This window comes from Etheostoma spectabile, unplaced genomic scaffold (genome assembly GCF_008692095.1).
Source record: "Etheostoma spectabile isolate EspeVRDwgs_2016 unplaced genomic scaffold, UIUC_Espe_1.0 scaffold00018659, whole genome shotgun sequence".
In the NCBI taxonomy this organism is placed as follows: domain Eukaryota; kingdom Metazoa; phylum Chordata; class Actinopteri; order Perciformes; family Percidae; genus Etheostoma; species Etheostoma spectabile.
Window position 1 is genome coordinate 10689 of NW_022604385.1, and position 19380 is coordinate 30068.

The 19380-nt window shown below is 41.5% G+C and overlaps 14 non-coding genes across 14 annotated transcripts; 2 read left to right on the plus strand and 12 right to left on the minus strand.

The window, feature by feature from the left end:
• Nucleotides 1-73, minus strand: trnak-uuu (transfer RNA lysine (anticodon UUU)). The gene has a single exon. It is a non-coding gene; the product is annotated as a tRNA-Lys (tRNA).
• A 1201-nt stretch (nt 74-1274) lies between these two features.
• On the minus strand, nt 1275-1347 carry trnak-uuu (transfer RNA lysine (anticodon UUU)). Its single transcript has one exon. It is a non-coding gene; the product is annotated as a tRNA-Lys (tRNA).
• A 4069-nt stretch (nt 1348-5416) lies between these two features.
• On the plus strand, nt 5417-5488 carry trnaq-cug (transfer RNA glutamine (anticodon CUG)). Its single transcript has one exon. It is a non-coding gene; the product is annotated as a tRNA-Gln (tRNA).
• Nucleotides 5489-6465: 977 nt separating this feature from the next.
• Nucleotides 6466-6537, plus strand: trnae-uuc (transfer RNA glutamic acid (anticodon UUC)). Its single transcript has one exon. It is a non-coding gene; the product is annotated as a tRNA-Glu (tRNA).
• A 2795-nt stretch (nt 6538-9332) lies between these two features.
• LOC116681635 (U2 spliceosomal RNA) lies at nt 9333-9523 on the minus strand. Its single transcript, XR_004330061.1, has one exon. It is a non-coding gene; the product is annotated as a U2 spliceosomal RNA (small nuclear RNA).
• A 275-nt stretch (nt 9524-9798) lies between these two features.
• Nucleotides 9799-9915, minus strand: LOC116681628 (U5 spliceosomal RNA). Its single transcript, XR_004330054.1, has one exon. It is a non-coding gene; the product is annotated as a U5 spliceosomal RNA (small nuclear RNA).
• A 1730-nt stretch (nt 9916-11645) lies between these two features.
• LOC116681627 (U2 spliceosomal RNA) lies at nt 11646-11836 on the minus strand. The gene has a single exon (XR_004330053.1). It is a non-coding gene; the product is annotated as a U2 spliceosomal RNA (small nuclear RNA).
• Nucleotides 11837-12112: 276 nt separating this feature from the next.
• On the minus strand, nt 12113-12229 carry LOC116681631 (U5 spliceosomal RNA). Its single transcript, XR_004330057.1, has one exon. It is a non-coding gene; the product is annotated as a U5 spliceosomal RNA (small nuclear RNA).
• Nucleotides 12230-13942: 1713 nt separating this feature from the next.
• On the minus strand, nt 13943-14133 carry LOC116681633 (U2 spliceosomal RNA). The gene has a single exon (XR_004330059.1). It is a non-coding gene; the product is annotated as a U2 spliceosomal RNA (small nuclear RNA).
• A 278-nt stretch (nt 14134-14411) lies between these two features.
• LOC116681629 (U5 spliceosomal RNA) lies at nt 14412-14528 on the minus strand. The gene has a single exon (XR_004330055.1). It is a non-coding gene; the product is annotated as a U5 spliceosomal RNA (small nuclear RNA).
• A 1725-nt stretch (nt 14529-16253) lies between these two features.
• Nucleotides 16254-16444, minus strand: LOC116681634 (U2 spliceosomal RNA). Its single transcript, XR_004330060.1, has one exon. It is a non-coding gene; the product is annotated as a U2 spliceosomal RNA (small nuclear RNA).
• A 278-nt stretch (nt 16445-16722) lies between these two features.
• On the minus strand, nt 16723-16839 carry LOC116681630 (U5 spliceosomal RNA). Its single transcript, XR_004330056.1, has one exon. It is a non-coding gene; the product is annotated as a U5 spliceosomal RNA (small nuclear RNA).
• A 1860-nt stretch (nt 16840-18699) lies between these two features.
• Nucleotides 18700-18885, minus strand: LOC116681636 (U2 spliceosomal RNA). Its single transcript, XR_004330062.1, has one exon. It is a non-coding gene; the product is annotated as a U2 spliceosomal RNA (small nuclear RNA).
• A 269-nt stretch (nt 18886-19154) lies between these two features.
• On the minus strand, nt 19155-19270 carry LOC116681632 (U5 spliceosomal RNA). Its single transcript, XR_004330058.1, has one exon. It is a non-coding gene; the product is annotated as a U5 spliceosomal RNA (small nuclear RNA).
• Nucleotides 19271-19380: the final 110 nt, after the last annotated feature.

Consider the following 19380-nt stretch of genomic DNA (forward strand, 5'->3'; position numbering starts at 1 on the left):
CGCCTGAACAGGGACTTGAACCCTGGACCCTCAGATTAAAAGTCTGATGCTCTACCGACTGAGCTACCCAGGCTTCTAAACTGAGTGCCTATGGAAAAAAAAATCTCCTGAACTACAGATTGAAGTGCAATTAAGTGAAGACCATTAAGCTGTTGCCATGATCACGGTCTTCTGGACAGCAGGAGGGTAGACCATAATTTACACAATGCCTGAGAACACCAATTGTTATTGCACAAACTGGTTGAAAATTGGCTAAATTGGCCAAAAAACGGTTAAAAAGCTCAAAGTCACAACTCATCAGGGCCACTAGCAGACTGTGAAAATCCAGCAAACCTGCATGACAGATGACAATAGCGAGAACTTCACATATATCTCACAGTCAAGCTGTTGCCTTACCAGGGACTTGAGCTGTGGTATTCTTTTTCGCTCAAAACGTTGATAACCTAATGCAATTTTATGACTACAGACAAATAAACTTTACTGCTAGTGGGTACAATAAAACAACTCTCCCTCTGGTTCCGCTTCTATTCTCTTAGTGTCCTCATGCGGAAGCACAATACGTAAATCAAGCAAAAGCCCTCGTGACAGGAAACATCCACCAGATGACTTGCCATCCAAACAGGGAGATGAGTACAGAGATTTGGATGCTAGCAAGATGGATGTAGGTTGCCCATTGTTCATTTAGACGTACCACCAACATTGAAAACAGAGGTCTGTGGAAAAAACAATCTCCTGAACTACAAATTGAGGTGCAAGTAAATGAAGAAGATTAAGCTGTTGCCATGGAAGGACAAATCCACCAGATGACTTGCCATCAAAGCATAGAGATCAGTACTTTATACATATCCCACAATAAAGCTGTCGCCTTACCAAATACTTGAGTTGTGGTATTCGTTTTTACTCAAAACATTGATAATCTAATTCAAACAACACAGCTTCAGACAAGTAAACTTTACTACTGTTTGGGTGCAAAAAAATAACTCTCCCTCTTGTTCCGTTTCTATACTCTTAGCCCTGGTGACAGGAAAAATGCACCAGATGACCTTCTATCCAAGCAGGGAGATGAGTACAGAGATTTGGGTGCTAGCAAGATGGATGTAGGTTGCCCATTGTTCATTTAGACTTACCAGCAACATTGTTATGATGCAAACCTGCTTGAAAAGCAGCCACAATTCTTTTTAAAGACTTATGCATGGAACACAAATGATATGGCAGTGTCTGAAGTGTTCAGGCATGACAAATGTTCAACTTATCTAGCAGAATGTGCAACTCTACGCCTGAACAGGGACTTGAACCCTGGACCCTCAGATTAAAAGTCTGATGCTCTACCGACTGAGCTACCCAGGCTTCCAAAACAAAGGGTGGTGGAAAAAACAACCTCCGGAACTACAAATTAAAGTGCACTTAAATGAAGACCATTAAGCTGTTGCCATGATCACAGTCTTCTGGACAGCAGGAGGGTAGACCACAATTTACACATTGCCTGAGAACACCAATTGTTATTGCACAAACTGGTTGAAATTGGCTAAATTGACCAAAACGGTTAAAAAGCTCAAAGTCACAACTCATCATGGCCACTAGCTGACTGTGAACATCCTGCAAACCTGCATGACAGATGACGTTAGCAAGCACTTCATACATATCCCAGAATAAAGCTGTTGCCTTACCAGGGACTTGAGCCGTGGTATTCTTTTTCGCTGAAAACGTTGATAACCTAATGCAATTTGTGGACAAATAAACTTTATTGCTGGTGAGTACAATAAAACAACTCTCCCTCTTGATCCGCGTCCACTTGATGGGAAAAATCCACCAGATTACTTGCCATCCAAGCAGGGAGATCAGCACAGAGATTTGGGTGCTATCAAGATGGATGTAGGTTGGCCATTGTTCATTTAGAGATAGCACCCGCATTGTCATGATGCAAACCTGCATGAAAAACAGCCACAATTCTTTTTAAAGACTTGTGCATGTTACTTACATGATACAACAGTGTCTGAAAGTGTTCAGAATTGCCAAAGTGTACAACTCCTCCAGCTCATCCAGAACTCGGACAATTTTGCTCAATTTGCTCAATTTGGCCTTAATTGTTTCTGGACATCTGTTCTTTTTAAACAGTTAAAAAGCAGGCCGGTTAGCTCAGATTGTTTGAGTGTGGTGCTAAAAATGCTAAGCACCGGCAGACACTTTAGGGGTACTAAAATCGCCAAACCCTACGCCCAAGAGCATCTGTATCCACCTTTTTTATGCACAAATTGGCCATTAGCGCAAAACAAGTCTCAATCTCTATAGCTCTGCTTTCCACGTCTTTTGTAGCAAGGCCAAAAACATACAGTTGTAAGGTTGTCTGCTCAGCAAGTGCAAATATGAGTCACAGGTAACTGATGTGCCTAGCATTCAATCTATTTCCTTCACCAAAAGCTAACTGGCCACCTAATTAGTCTGCCTTTCTTACAAATGTTACCTCACTCCTGAATTTCAGATAAACCGTGGAAATTCAGATTTGGAAATATTCCTTTTTTTTTGCAACCATGTGGCCTAATGGACAAGGCGTCTGACTTTGGATCAGAAGATTGAGGGTTCGAGAAACTCCTGTATACCTCCAGAAATAGAATAGGAGCATGCATCATCTTGGTTTGGACTCTATAGCTATGCTTTCCATGTCTTTTTTGCAACTCCGAAAACATATGCAGTCCCTACAAACCATACACAACCAGGTAGCCCATCCAGAACTGGCCCAATTTTGCTTGATTTCGCCTGGTTTGTTTCCGGAAATCTTTCTTTTTCAAACACTTAAAAAGCAGGCCGGTTAGCTCAGATGGTTTGAGTGTGGTGCTAATAATGCTAAGCACCTGCAAACACTTTAGGGGTAATAAAATCACCAAACCCTACACTTAAGATCATCTGTTTCCACCTTTTGTTTGCATAAATAGGCCATTTACGCAAGTGAAGAAGTTCTTGTATCTCAAAGGCATATGAGGTTGCATACAGATGGAGAGAAGGAGGAAGAGAGAGGTACCTAGTGCATCATGGGAAGTCCCCCGGCAGTCTAGGCCTATAGCAGCACAACTAAGGGATGGTTCAGGACTCACCCAAGCCAGCCCTACGTATAGGATTTATCAAAGAGGAAAGTCTTAAGCCTACTCTTACATGTGGAGATGGTGTCTGCCTCCTGAACCCAAACTGGAACCTGGTTCCACAGGAGAAGAACGCTCTGGCTCCCATTCTACTTTTGGAAAACCTGTTCTTGACTTGCCTTTTCCCACATTCTCTGAATGCTTAGCTAACTAAATGACTTAAGTTGGCCAATAATTGTTGCTTTTTCATCTTCGTTGTGATTGTTGTGTGCCTTCAATATCATATCATATCAATAGTATGTGGATATTATGAAAGAAACTGTCAAGCAAACACTTGCAACACTTTTAAAGGTTCCATGGTGTAATGGTTAGCACTCTGGCCTCTGACTCCAGCGATCTGAGTTCAAATCTTGGTGGTATGTGTTTTAAGCCACATTACAGGTGAAAAAAATCAACCTTTCAACTTTCCACATTTAGTTTAAAGTAAGCGTACAGGTTTAATGTCCTTGGCCATTTAGACTGTAAACAGTATGTTGGTGGGGGCATGTTGAGGAGTCACCTGGTCGTTAATGTAACTTGAAGGAGTTCCAAATTTGACAGTAGACTGGAAGTGATAGGCTTTGAGTTACATGGGGGATACACACTTTGCATTCAGTCTCACAATCACCATAAAAATTAGGGATCACTGAAATTTGAACTTGTGTTGCTGCAGTCAGAGTATACAGTGCTCATCCTGAATGGACCAGTATAGTGCATCAGAACTGCTTGTTGAATGGTCTATAAGCTTTGGAACCCCCCTTTCCCCACAGCTTTCAATTCTCAGATATGGATAGGGGAGTGGGCACTGTGTCCAAACCTTTCTGTGTAAAAAACAAAAACAACTAAAGAAGTCTCTTGGATGAGAGACAAAACTTCTGCGGAGGACCTTTTTACCAAGTCCTGATGCCCTTCAAGGTTCAAGGAGTCTTTATTATCCTTGGGGGGCAATTTGTTGTGCAGCAGCATGTAACATAAATAACACACAGGTTATTCAATACAACAGCCATACATCTGGAAACAAAATAAACACGTACTATACAGAAGTCCACACCTCACCTTGACTTATTAAAGAAGCCTATAGCAGCAGGGACAAAAGAGTTTTTGTGTCTGTTTGTCCTTGTCCAGACGGCAACAAGATGAAGCAGCTGTTCAGGGGGTGAGTAGGGTCGGCCAGGACTTATTGGGCCTTCTTGAGGGACCTTGTCTCATATACAGAGTTTAAGTCAGTCAGAGGGTTGTGAGAATTCTCGCCACGCACCTTAACTATACATTGCAGCCTGTTCTTGTTTTTAAGCGTTGGGGCAATGTTATTAAAAACTGACAGCTCCTCACTAAAATCATAAATATTAAAACAATTATAAAAAGTGTTGTCATTTGAGAGGGCAAGGTGTGACATGCCATTGAGGGAGATCAGACACTTCTTAGGTTGCATCCCCATCATTGCCTTCACACCCTCCCATGGAGGACGTGAGTGACCTGTGCTCAGCATGTTCTAAACTTTGTCCTCATTATTAAGTTTTGCAAGCTTAAGTTCCTTTTTAGCTTGTTTTTGAAGTACTCTGTATTGAGTCATGTTACCTTGGTTGAAGCTAATATTTCGTTGATTAATTATGCTTTTGACAAATTTGGAGACCCATGGTATATTATTTGGACATATGGAGATGGATTTACGAGAGATGACTAAGTCTTCACAGAAGGTGATGTATGCAGAAACAGTCTCTTTGGGCTCATCAAGGTCCTTACATTTGTTTTTGAATAGATCCCAGTCAGTGCAGCAGTAGCATTCCTGTAGACACTGGATTGATTCATCTGACCAAACCGGAACTAAGTTTCGTTTCGGCTTGTTTTCTTCAGGGCTGGTTTGTTAGACGGAACCAAATGAACAGAGTTGTGGTCAGACATGCCGAGTGGAGCTCTGCTGTAGGAGTTATAAGCATCTGTGACGGATCCATGACAGATTGCCATGTTCTTTACATTTAAGAGAACATGAATGTGCGCAAGAAACGCAAATGCAAGTACAGTGTTTTGTTAGCATCCTTATTGTCAACAGATGTAAAGTTACCATGTGTTTGTACACAGTAGACATATCTACTGCTGTATTCACTGTCTGTGGCCAGTCCTTCAAAACCTGTTCTTGACTTGCTTTTTCCCACATCCTCTGAATGCTTAGCTAACTAAATGACTCAAGTTGGCCTGTAATTGTTGCTTTTTCATCTTTGTTGTGATTGTGAGTGTGCCTTAAATATCACACATGTGTATATTATGAAAGAAACTGATAAGCAAACCCTTACAAAATTTTTGAAGGTTCCATGGTGTAATGGTTAGCACTCTGGACTCTGAATCCAGTGATCTGAGTTCAAATCTCAGTGGAACCTTTCTTTAAGTTGCATGGATGGATTAGCTTAAGTTAAGTGTAATGTCTTGTTTTTTTGTAGTGTCTATAGAGATTTGTGGTGTGGTATGGAACCATTGTCCTGTCTTTTATGTTTTATTGAACTTATTGCCGTCTGTCTTGCCAGGACTCCCTGGAAGAAGAGTTACTGTAGCTCAATGGGATTGTTCCTGGTTAAATAAAGGTTAAATAAAAATAAAATGAATCTGTAATATGTCCAAACATTCCTCTCTTCATTACCGACATACTGGAAGTCGGCCATGTTTAATTGGATGCTCTCCAGTTATTGCTGTTTGGTAGATTAACATTATATTTTCCTACTTTGGGGACTTTTCATTACATATTCTTTGTCTGATATTTTCTATTCCCTGTTTGTATTTTCTGAGACTGCATGTGGTTTTAAATCTGTTGGAGTTTCTTCAGACTAAAGTAAAGACACTGATGATGTCATCCAAAAGAAACATAAAGGACAGCAACCTGTTTCCAGAGGACACTAAAGAATGACGGAGCAGCAGGAAACAGAGCAGCTCAAATAGCAAACAGCTGATTTATTCATCTGACTCGTAGAATAACGCCAATGATTGACTTGTTTTAAATGTCTGGGAATGTGTAACAGCTCCATGCTGACTACCTGAAATAAAACAAGGCCACATGCTGATTATTGGGGACTTGATTTGATGGATTTATTCGTCCTGTCATAAAGTTCCGACATTAAGATTTTTACCGCCAGTTAAAAATGGAGCTGAACACGGAGGAGGATTCCTCCCTAACGGCCGCTCTGCTCTGCTCCGTGCCCCCGCTGTCCGGTAATAGTTAAAGCAGATAAAAACCTAAAGAACACTCAAAAGCTTCAAGATAAAACTTACTTAAGAAGCTTCTTCATTCACGTTCAAGAGAAGGTCTGTTTACAGCCAGACTATGAATTGATTTATGAAATCCCTGTTATTAATATGTAGTCAGTCCCATATGGTCTAGTGGTTAGGATTCCTGATTTTCACCCAGGTGGCCTGGGTTCAACTCCCGGTATGGGAATTGCTATTTAGCCAATGAAGGTCTGCAGAAAGATCTGATTTAATGGTCCTGTATTAAATGAGAGCTGTATGCAACCTATGCCCCTATATATAGACCTAATATATGTCTCTAAAATCAAATATTAGCCAGTAATTTTTGCTTTTTAATCTGCTTTGTGATTGTTGTGTGCTTTTAATATCACACATGTGGATATTATGAAAGAAACTGCCTAGCAAACCCTTACAACACTCCAAAAGGTTCCATGTTGTAATGGTTAGCACTCTGGACTCTGAATCCAGTGATCTGAGTTCAGATCTCAGTGAAACCTGTTTTTAAGCCACAGCAAAGGGTAAAAAGATCAACCTATCAACTTTCCCCATCTAGTTTCAAGTGAGCTTACAGGTTTAATGTTAAGTTCATTTTGTTTTTAAACAAACTATTATATGTTATTTGTATGGCTTTATCTTGTCAAGTATTATAACAACGTTTTGATACCAGGAACCCAACGAGGTTTCACAGATCATTCAGTTTTTAGGACAATTTCTGGCGGTAAAATCTGCCAGCCATGTCTCTTCAGGTCCGTTGACAGTTTGGGCAACGGGCAGCTTCACGTGCATCGTTAATTGTTTTTCCAGAAGACAGAAGATGGGTGCACCGTTCCCGGTGACGCTGCAATACCGGGTCGATGCGTGGAATTTACATTCGTGCATATACACATCAACTTTCTTTTAGATTTATGCATATACACATCAACTTTCTTTTAGATTTATGCATATACACATCAACTTTCTTTTTATTTATGCATATACACATCAACTTTCTTTTAGATTTATGCATATACACATCAACTTTCTTTTAGATTTATGCATATACACATCAACTTTCTTTTTATTTATGCATATACACATCAACTTTCTTTTTATTATACCATCACCATTCCTTTTGTCATCATCAAAATTCATTATGACATCAACTTTCTTTTAGATCAATGCAAATACAAATCAACTTTCTTTTTGATTATTGCATATACACATTAACTTTCTTTCATATTACTGCATATACACATCAACTTTCTTTTAGATTAAGGCATATACACATCAACTTTCTTTTTGATTTATCATCACCATTCATTATGTCATCATCACTATTCATTATGTCATCATCACAATTCATTATGACATCAACTTTCTTTTTGATTTATGCATAAACACATCAACTTTCTTTTTCATTAAAAGGACATAACAGCTGCTACTTAGCAATTCCCAGTATATTACTACTTCCCAGTACCAACCCTCGCGTTAATTCTCACTTGGTGTGCCGCTTTCCAAATCCAAGGCCTCACCAATATTTTGTCCTTGCTGTTTTTCTGCCAATCAAAAGTGCAAATCTTGCTACACTTTTGTATGGCTTTATCTTGTCAAGTATTATAACAACGTTTTGATACCAGGAACCCAACGAGGTTTCACAGATCATTCAGTTTTTAGGACAATTTCTGGCGGTAAAATCTGCCAGCCATGTCTCTTCAGGTCCGTTGACAGTTTGGGCAACGGGCAGCTTCACGTGCATCGTTAATTGTTTTTCCAGAAGATGGGTGCACCGTTCCCGGTGACGCTGCAATACCGGGTCGATGCGTGGGGTTTAGATTTGTGCATATACACATCAACTTTCTTTTACATTACTGCATATACACATCAACTTTCTTTTTGATTCATCATCACCATTCATTATGTCATCATCACAATTCATTATGTCATCATCACAATTCATTATGACATCAACTTTCTTTTATATTACTGCATATACATTAGGGGTGATCCGAGTATCCGGCTGAAACGAGTATCCGGTACGGATAAAGCACTTTTGCCGAGTACAAGTATTATCCGAGTAATATGAGTCAATATCCGTGCTCGGATTGAATAAAACTCCTCAACTGGCCGCGCAGCGTTCTGTGATAATCACAGCGCCCCCCCCGCCTACAAACCCGCTCGGATCAATCACACACACACAGAACATGGAGAAATGCGCTCTCTCTCGCTCTCTCTCTCGCTCTCTCCTGCTCCGTCAGTCAATTCGGTCTGCGGATCTGTTCCGTTACGTTTAGGGTTTCTTCAGCTTCAGGTTTGTTTTTAACTTCGGTTTGTAGTCCTTACATAGTAACCAGTAGATTTCTGGTGAACGTGGGGTTGTAGTCCTTACATAGTAACCAGTAGATTTCTGGTGAACGTGGGGTTTGCAGTCCTTACATAGTAACCAGTAGATTTCTGGTGAACGTGGGTTTCAGACATGCTGCTTGTTTTAAATGCGACTCCAGTTGCGTCTCTGCCATCGGAGATTTTTTTTTTTTTACTGTCAGCTGCCCCCCCCCCCCCGCCCCTCTCTCTCTGTGTCTCTCTCTTACTCACACACACACACACACACAACACACACACACACACACACACACATATACCTGGTGTGGGAATAAAAAAACTAAAAAAGAACCAAAAAAAAAAAAAATCACACTGATCATAAAAAAATAAAAAGTTAAAAAAAGAAAGTTATATTGAGTATGAAAACTCTTTTTCATTACATTTTACTTCATAATTGCAACCGCATGTGTTGTATTAATTGTTGCAAAACGTTCTGTATATAGTTTGTTTGTTACCATGACAACACCATTGATCTGAAGCTCGATGCTGTCATGTAAATAGTTTTCAAATCAGCAATAAATATAACAATTTTTGATCAACTCATATCAATTGCTCTTCAGGTCCATTGACAGTTTTGGCAACGGGCAGCTCAACGTGCATCGTTAATTGTTTTTCCACAAGACAGAAGATGGGTGCACCGTTCCCAGCGATGCTGCAATACCGGGTCGATGCGTGGAGTGAACGGAGCAAGCCCCTTTTGCAACTCCCATTGCTAAAAATCCATTTAATATGTTGTCCCCTGATAGAGGACATATCAGATATTAAACTGATAAGAACAGATACTACACTTGATCTTAGCCAAAAGGCCGAGAAGCGATGACCACCACCTCTATGCTGTCAGATGCGACCTCCCCGGACGGTTCTCAGTTGTCACGGTCCAGTAATTTTAAATGGACATAACAGCTGCTTTAGCACCCCGTCCAAGCGCTTCATGGGGAAGCACAAAAAGTTTTAGTTAAAGACGGCAATTGTGGTTTTCCCAATTGGTCAAGCTCCTGCCAACGTGCAATATTCCCATGCTGTCACATTTTGGCTACGTTTAAGAATCTGAGTTTCCTTTTGGAGAGCATATTTGTTTTTCACAAGTACAAAAGGCTTAGCCAAACAGCAAAGCCCACCAAAAATAATTTCAACTCATAGGCGTTCCTCTCCACGGAAGTCTTTAGTAAAAGGCGAAAGACTTGTGCGTTATGAAGAGAAACCAGAGTAAGTACAGCCCACTCTCGAGAGCAGCCGAAAACGCCAGTCTTCCCAGTCCCAACCCTCGCGGTAATTCTCACTTGGTGTGCCGCTTTTCCAAATCAAGGCCTCACCAATATTTTGTCCTTGCTGTTTTTCTGCCAATCAAAAGTGCAAATCTTGCTACACTTTTGTATGGCTTTATCTTGTCAAGTATTATAACAACGTTTTGATACCAGGAACCCAACGAGGTTTCACAGATCATTCAGTTTTTAGGACAATTTCTGGCGGTAAAATCTGCCAGCCATGTCTCTTCAGGTCCGTTGACAGTTTGGGCAACGGGCAGCTTCACGTGCATCGTTAATTGTTTTTCCAGAAGACAGAAGATGGGTGCACCGTTCCCGGTGACGCTGCAATACCGGGTCGATGCGTGGGGTTTAGATTTGTGCATATACACATCAACTTTCTTTTACATTACTGCATATACACATCAACTTTCTTTTACATTACTGCATCATACACTCAACTTTCTTTTTGATCATCATCCCATTCATTATGTCATCATCACTATTCATTATGTCATCATCACAATTCATTATGACATCAACTTTCTTTTATATTACTGCATATACACTAGGGGTGATCCGAGTGTCCGGCTGAAACGAGTATCCGGTACGGATAAAGCACTTTTGCCGAGTACAAGTATTATCCGAGTAATATGAGTCAATATCCGTGCTCGGATTGAATAAAACTCCTCAACTGGCCGCGCAGCGTTCTGTGATAATCACAGCGCCCCCCCCCCCCGCCTACAAACCCGCTCGGATAAATCACACACACACAGAACATGGAGAAATGCGCTCTCTCGCTCTCTCTCTCGCTCTCTCTCTCGCTCTCTCCTGCTCCGTCAGTCAATTCGGTCTGCGGATCTGTTCCGTTAACGTTTAGGGTTTCTTCAGCTTCAGGTTTGTTTTTAACTTCGGTTTGTAGTCCTTACATAGTAACCAGTAGATTTCTGGTGAACGTGGGGTTTGTAGTCCTTACATAGTAACCAGTAGATTTCTGGTGAACGTGGGGTTTGCAGTCCTTACATAGTAACCAGTAGATTTCTGGTGAACGTGGGGTTTGTAGTCCTTACATAGTAACCAGTAGATTTCTGGTGAACGTGGGGTTTGCAGTCCTTACATAGTAACCAGTAGATTTCTGGTGAACGTGGGTTTCAGACATGCTGCTTGTTTTAAATGCGACTCCAGTTGCGTCTCTGCCATCGGAGATTTTTTTTTTTTTACTGTCAGCTGCCCCCCCCCGCCCCCTCTCTCTCTGTGTCTCTCTCTTACTCACACACACACAAACACTCACACACACACACACACACACACACACACACACACACATATACCTGGTGTGGAAATAAAAAAAATAAAAAAGAACCAAAAAAAAAAAAAATCACACTGATCATAAAAAAATAAAAAGTTAAAAAAAGAAAGTTATATTGAATATGAAAACTCTTTTCATTACATTTTACTTCATAATTGCAACAGCATGTGTTGTATTAATTGTTGCAAAACGTTCTGTATATAGTTGTTTGTTACCATGACAACACCATTGATCTGAAGCTCGATGCTGTCATGTAAATAGTTTTCAAATCAGCAATAAATATAACAATTTTTGATCAACTCATATCAATTGCTCTTCAGGTCCATTGACAGTTTTGGCAACGGGCAGCTCAACGTGCATCGTTAATTGTTTTTCCACAAGACAGAAGATGGGTGCACCGTTCCCAGCGATGCTGCAATACCGGGTCGATGCGTGGAGTGAACGGAGCAAGCCCCTTTTTCAACTCCCATTGCTAAAAATCCATTTAATATGTTGTCCCCTGATAGAGGACATATCAGATATTAAACTGATAAGAACAGATACTACACTTGATCTTAGCCAAAAGGCCGAGAAGCGATGACCACCACCTCTATGCTGTCAGATGCGACCTCCCGGACGGTTCTCAGTTGTCACGGTCCAGTAATTTTAAATGGACATAACAGCTGCTGCTTAGCACCCCCGTCCAAGCGCTTCATGGGGAAGCACAAAAAGTTTTAGTTAAAGACGGCAATTGTGGTTTTCCCAATTGGTCAAGCTCCTGCCAACGTGCAATATTCCCATGCTGTCACATTTTGGCTACGTTTAAGAATCTGAGTTTCCTTTTGGAGAGCATATTTGTTTTTCACAAGTACAAAAGGCTTGCCAAACAGCAAAGCCCACCAAAAATAATTTCAACTCATAGGCGTTCCTCTCCACGGAAGTCTTTAGTAAAAGGCGAAAGACTTGTGCGTTATGAAGAGAAACCAGAGTAAGTACAGCCCACTCTCGAGAGCAGCCGAAAACGCCAGTCTTCCCAGTCCCAACCCTCGCGGTAATTCTCACTTGGTGTGCCGCTTTTCCAAATCCAAGGCCTCACCAATATTTTGTCCTTGCTGTTTTTCTGCCAATCAAAAGTGCAAATCTTGCTACACTTTTGTATGGCTTTATCTTGTCAAGTATTATAACAACGTTTTGATACCAGGAACCCAACGAGGTTTCACAGATCATTCAGTTTTTAGGACAATTTCTGGCGGTAAAATCTGCCAGCCATGTCTCTTCAGGTCCGTTGACAGTTTGGGCAACGGGCAGCTTCACGTGCATCGTTAATTGTTTTTCCAGAAGACAGAAGATGGGTGCACCGTTCCCGGTGACGCTGCAATACCGGGTCGATGCGTGGGGTTTAGATTTGTGCATATACACATCAACTTTCTTTTACATTACTGCATATACACATCAACTTTCTTTACATTCTGCATTACACATCACTTTCTTTTGATTCATCATCACCATTCATTATGTCATCATCACTATTCATTATGTCATCATCACAATTCATTATGACATCAACTTTCTTTTATATTACTGCATATACACTAGGGGTGATCCGAGTGTCCGGCTGAAACGAGTATCCGGTACGGATAAAGCACTTTTGCCGAGTACAAGTATTATCCGAGTAATATGAGTCAATATCCGTGCTCGGATTGAATAAAACTCCTCAACTGGCCGCGCAGCGTTCTGTGATAATCACAGCGCCCCCCCCCCGCCTACAAACCCGCTCGGATCAATCACACACACACAGAACATGGAGAAATGCGCTCTCTCTCGCTCTCTCTCTCGCTCTCTCCTGCTCCGCTCAGTCAATTCGGTCTGCGGATCTGTTCCGTTAACGTTTAGGGTTCTTCAGCTTCAGGTTTGTTTTAACTTCGGTTTGTAGTCCTTACATAGTAACCAGTAGATTTCTGGTGAACGTGGGGTTTGTAGTCCTTACATAGTAACCAGTAGATTTCTGGTGAACGTGGGGTTTGTAGTCCTTACATAGTAACCAGTAGATTTCTGGTGAACGTGGGGTTTGTAGTCCTTACATAGTAACCAGTAGATTTCTGGTGAACGTGGGGTTTGCAGTCCTTACATAGTAACCAGTAGATTTCTGGTGAACGTGGGTTTCAGACATGCTGCTTGTTTTAAATGCGACTCCAGTTGCGTCTCTGCCATCGGAGATTTTTTTTTTTTACTGTCAGCTGCCCCCCCCCCCGCCCCCTCTCTCTCTGTGTCTCTCTCTTACTCACACACACACACACTCACACACACACACACACACACACACACACACACACATATACCTGGTGTGGAAATAAAAAAATAAAAAAGAACCAAAAAAAAAAAAAAATCACACTGATCATAAAAAATAAAAAGTTAAAAAAAGAAAGTTATATTGAATATGAAAACTCTTTTTCATTACATTTTACTTCATAATTGCAACAGCATGTGTTGTATTAATTGTTGCAAAACGTTCTGTATATAGTTTGTTTGTTACCATGACAACACCATTGATCTGAAGCTCGATGCTGTCATGTAAATAGTTTTCAAATCAGCAATAAATATAACAATTTTTGATCAACTCATATCAATTGCTCTTCAGGTCCATTGACAGTTTTGGCAACGGGCAGCTCAACGTGCATCGTTAATTGTTTTTCCACAAGACAGAAGATGGGTGCACCGTTCCCAGCGATGCTGCAATACCGGGTCGATGCGTGGAGTGAACGGAGCAAGCCCCTTTTTCAACTCCCATTGCTAAAAATCCATTTAATATGTTGTCCCCTGATAGAGGACATATCAGATATTAAACTGATAAGAACAGATACTACACTTGATCTTAGCCAAAAGGCCGAGAAGCGATGACCACCACCTCTATGCTGTCAGATGCGACCTCCCCGGACGGTTCTCAGTTGTCACGGTCCAGTAATTTTAAATGGACATAACAGCTGCTGCTTAGCACCCCCGTCCAAGCGCTTCATGGGGAAGCACAAAAAGTTTTAGTTAAAGACGGCAATTGTGGTTTTCCCAATTGGTCAAGCTCCTGCCAACGTGCAATATTCCCATGCTGTCACATTTTGGCTACGTTTAAGAATCTGAGTTTCCTTTTGGAGAGCATATTTGTTTTTCACAAGTACAAAAGGCTTAGCCAAACAGCAAAGCCCACCAAAAATAATTTCAACTCATAGGCGTTCCTCTCCACGGAAGTCTTTAGTAAAAGGCGAAAGACTTGTGCGTTATGAAGAGAAACCAGAGTAAGTACAGCCCACTCTCGAGAGCAGCCGAAAACGCCAGTCTTCCCAGTCCCAACCCTCGCGGTAATTCTCACTTGGTGTGCCGCTTTTCCAAATCCAAGGCCTCACCAATATTTTGTCCTTGCTGTTTTTCTGCCAATCAAAAGTGCAAATCTTGCTACACTTTTGTATGGCTTTATCTTGTCAAGTATTATAACAACGTTTTGATACCAGGAACCCAACGAGGTTTCACAGATCATTCAGTTTTTAGGACAATTTCTGGCGGTAAAATCTGCCAGCCATGTCTCTTCAGGTCCGTTGACAGTTTGGGCAACGGGCAGCTTCACGTGCATCGTTAATTGTTTTTCCAGAAGACAGAAGATGGGTGCACCGTTCCCGGTGACGCTGCAATACCGGGTCGATGCGTGGGGTTTAGATTTGTGCATATACACATCAACTTTCTTTTACATTACTGCATATACACATCAACTTTCTTTTTGATTCATCATCACCATTCATTATGTCATCATCACTATTCATTATGTCATCATCACAATTCATTATGACATCAACTTTCTTTTATATTACTGCATATACACTAGGGGTGATCCGAGTGTCCGGCTGAAACGAGTATCCGGTACGGATAAAGCACTTTTGCCGAGTACAAGTATTATCCGAGTAATATGAGTCAATATCCGTGCTCGGATTGAATAAAACTCCTCAACTGGCCGCGCAGCGTTCTGTGATAATCACAGCGCCCCCCCCCCCGCCTACAAACCCGCTCGGATCAATCACACACACACAGAACATGGAGAAATGCGCTCTCTCTCGCTCTCTCCTGCTCCGTCAGTCAATTCGGTCTGCGGATCTGTTCCGTTAACGTTTAGGGTTTCTTCAGCTTCAGGTTTGTTTTTAACTTCGGTTTGTAGTCCTTACATAGTAACCAGTAGATTTCTGGTGAACGTGGGGTTTGCAGTCCTTACATAGTAACCAGTAGATTTCTGGTGAACGTGGGGTTTGTAGTCCTTACATAGTAACCAGTAGATTTCTGGTGAACGTGGGGTTTGTAGTCCTTACATAGTAACCAGTAGATTTCTGGTGAACGTGGGGTTTGCAGTCCTTACATAGTAACCAGTAGATTTCTGGTGAACGTGGGGTTTGTAGTCCTTACATAGTAACCAGTAGATTTCGGTGAACGTGGGTTTCAGACATGCTGCTTGTTTTAAATGCGACTCCAGTTGCGTCTCTGCCATCGGAGATTTTTTTTTTTTACTGTCAGCTGCCCCCCCCCCCGCCCCCTCTCTCTCTGTGTCTCTCTCTTACTCACACACACACACTCACACACACACACACACACACACACACACACACACACACATATACCTGGTGTGGAAATAAAAAAAATAAAAAAGAACCAAAAAAAAAAAAAATCACACTGATCATAAAAAAATAAAAAGTTAAAAAAAGAAAGTTATATTGAATATGAAAACTCTTTTTCATTACATTTTACTTCATAATTGCAACAGCATGTGTTGTATTAATTGTTGCAAAACGTTCTGTATATAGTTTGTTTGTTACCATGACAACACCATTGATCTGAAGCTCGATGCTGTCATGTAAATAGTTTTCAAATCAGCAATAAATATAACAATTTTTGATCAACTCATATCAATTGCTCTTCAGGTCCATTGACAGTTTTGGCAACGGGCAGCTCAACGTGCATCGTTAATTGTTTTTCCACAAGACAGAAGATGGGTGCACCGTTCCCAGCGATGCTGCAATACCGGGTCGATGCGTGGAGTGAACGGAGCAAGCCCCTTTTTCAACTCCCATTGCTAAAAATCCATTTAATATGTTGTCCCCTGATAGAGGACATATCAGATATTAAACTGATAAGAACAGATACTACACTTGATCTTAGCCAAAAGGCCGAGAAGCGATGACCACCACCTCTATGCTGTCAGATGCGACCTCCCCGGACGGTTCTCAGTTGTCACGGTCCAGTAATTTTAAATGGACATAACAGCTGCTGCTTAGCACCCCCGTCCAAGCGCTTCATGGGGAAGCACAAAAAGTTTTAGTTAAAGACGGCAATTGTGGTTTTCCCAATTGGTCAAGCTCCTGCCAACGTGCAATATTCCCATGCTGTCACATTTTGGCTACGTTTAAGAATCTGAGTTTCCTTTTGGAGAGCATATTTGTTTTTCACAAGTACAAAAGGCTTAGCCAAACAGCAAAGCCCACCAAAAATAATTTCAACTCATAGGCGTTCCTCTCCACGGAAGTCTTTAGTAAAAGGCGAAAGACTTGTGCGTTATGAAGAGAAACCAGAGTAAGTACAGCCCACTCTCGAGAGCAGCCGAAAACGCCAGTCTTCCCAGTCCCAACCCTCGCGGTAATTCTCACTTGGTGTGCCGCTTTTCCAAATCCAAGGCCTCACCAATATTTTGTCCTTGCTGTTTCTGCCAATCAAAAGTGCAAATCTTGCTACACTTTTGTATGGCTTTATCTTGTCAAGTATTATAACAACGTTTTGATACCAGGAACCCAACGAGGTTTCACAGATCATTCAGTTTTTAGGACAATTTCTGGCGGTAAAATCTGCCAGCCATGTCTCTTCAGGTCCGTTGACAGTTTGGGCAACGGGCAGCTTCACGTGCATCGTTAATTGTTTTTCCAGAAGACAGAAGATGGGTGCACCGTTCCCGGTGACGCTGCAATACCGGGTCGATGCGTGGGGTTTAGATTTGTGCATATACACATCAACTTTCTTTTACATTACTGCATATACACATCAACTTTCTTTTTGATTCATCATCACCATTCATTATGTCATCATCACTATTCATTATGTCATCATCACAATTCATTATGACATCAACTTTCTTTTATATTACTGCATATACACTAGGGGTGATCCGAGTGTCCGGCTGAAACGAGTATCCGGTACGGATAAAGCACTTTTGCCGAGTACAAGTATTATCCGAGTAATATGAGTCAATATCCGTGCTCGGATTGAATAAAACTCCTCAACTGGCCGCGCAGCGTTCTGTGATAATCACAGCGCCCCCCCCCCGCCTACAAACCCGCTCGGATCAATCACACACACACAGAACATGGAGAAATGCGCTCTCTCTCGCTCTCTCTCTCGCTCTCTCCTGCTCCGTCAGTCAATTCGGTCTGCGGATCTGTTCCGTTAACGTTTAGGGTTTCTTCAGCTTCAGGTTTGTTTTTAACTTCGGTTTGTAGTCCTTACATAGTAACCAGTAGATTTCTGGTGAACGTGGGGTTTGCAGTCCTTACATAGTAACCAGTAGATTTCTGGTGAACGTGGGGTTTGCAGTCCTTACATAGTAACCAGTAATTTCTGGTGAACGTGGGTTTGTAGTCCTTACATAGTAACCATAGATTTCTGGTGAACGTGGGGTTGTAGTCCTACATAGTAACCAGTAGATTTCTGGTGACCGTGGTTTGCAGTCCTTACATAGTAACCAGTAGATTCTGGTGAACGTGGGGTTTGCAGCCTTACATAGTAACCAGTAGATTCTGGTGAAGTGGGGTTTAGTCCTTACATAGTAACCAGTAGATTTCTGGTGAACGTGGGGTTGTAGTCCTTACATAAAACAGTAGATTTCTGGTGAACGTGGGTTTCAGACATGCGCTGTTTTAAATGCGACTCCAGTTGCGTCTCTGCCATCGGAGATTTTTTTTTTTTTACTGTCAGCTGCCCCCCCCCCCGCCCCCTCTCTCTCTGTGTCTCTCTCTTACTCACACACACAACACACAACACAACACACACACACACACACACACACACACACACACACACATATCCTGGTGTGGAAATAAAAAAAATAAAAAAGAACCAAAAAAAAAAAAAATCACATGATCAAAAAAAATAAAAAGTTAAAAAAGAAAGTTATATTGAATATGAAAAACTCTTTTCATTACATTTTACTTCATAATTGCAACAGCATGTGTTGTATTAATTGTTGCAAAACGTTCTGTATATAGTTTGTTTGTTACCATGACAACACCATGATCTGAAGCTCGATGCTGTCATGTAAATAGTTTTCAAATCAGCAATAAATATAACAATTTTTGATCAACTCATATCAATTGTCTTCAGGTCCATTGACAGTTTTGGCAACGGGCAGCTCAACGTGCATCGTTAATTGTTTTTCCACAAGACAGAAGATGGGTGCACCGTTCACAGCGATGCTGCAATACCGGGTCGATGCGTGGAGTGAAGGAGCAAGCCCTTTTTCAACTCCCATGCTAAAAATCCATTAATATGTTGTCCCCTGATAGAGGACATATCAGATATTAAACTGATAAGAACAGATACTACACTTGATCTTAGCAAAAAGCCGAGAAGCGATGACCACACATCTATGCTGTCAGATGCGACCTCCCCGGACGGTTCTCAGTTGTCACGGTCCAGTAATTTTAAATGGACATAACAGCGCTGCTTAGACCCCCGTCCAAGCGCTTCATGGGGAAGCACAAAAAGTTTTAGTAAAGACGGCAATTGTGGTTTCCAATTGGTCAAGCTCCTGCCAACGTGGCAATATTCCCATGCTGTCACATTTGGCTACGTTTAAGAATCGAGGTTCCTTTGGAGAGCATATTTGTTTTTCACAAGTACAAAAGGCTAGCCAAACAGCAAAGCCCACCAAAAATAATTTCAACTCATAGGAGTTCCTCTCCACGGAAGTCTTTAGTAAAAGGCGAAAGACTTGTGCGTTATGAAGAGAAACAGAGTAAGTACAGCCACTCTCGAGAGCAGCCGAAAACGCCAGTCTTCCCAGTCCCACCCTCGCGGTAATTCTCACTTGGTGTGCCGCTTTCCAAATCCAAGGCCTCACCTATTCCCC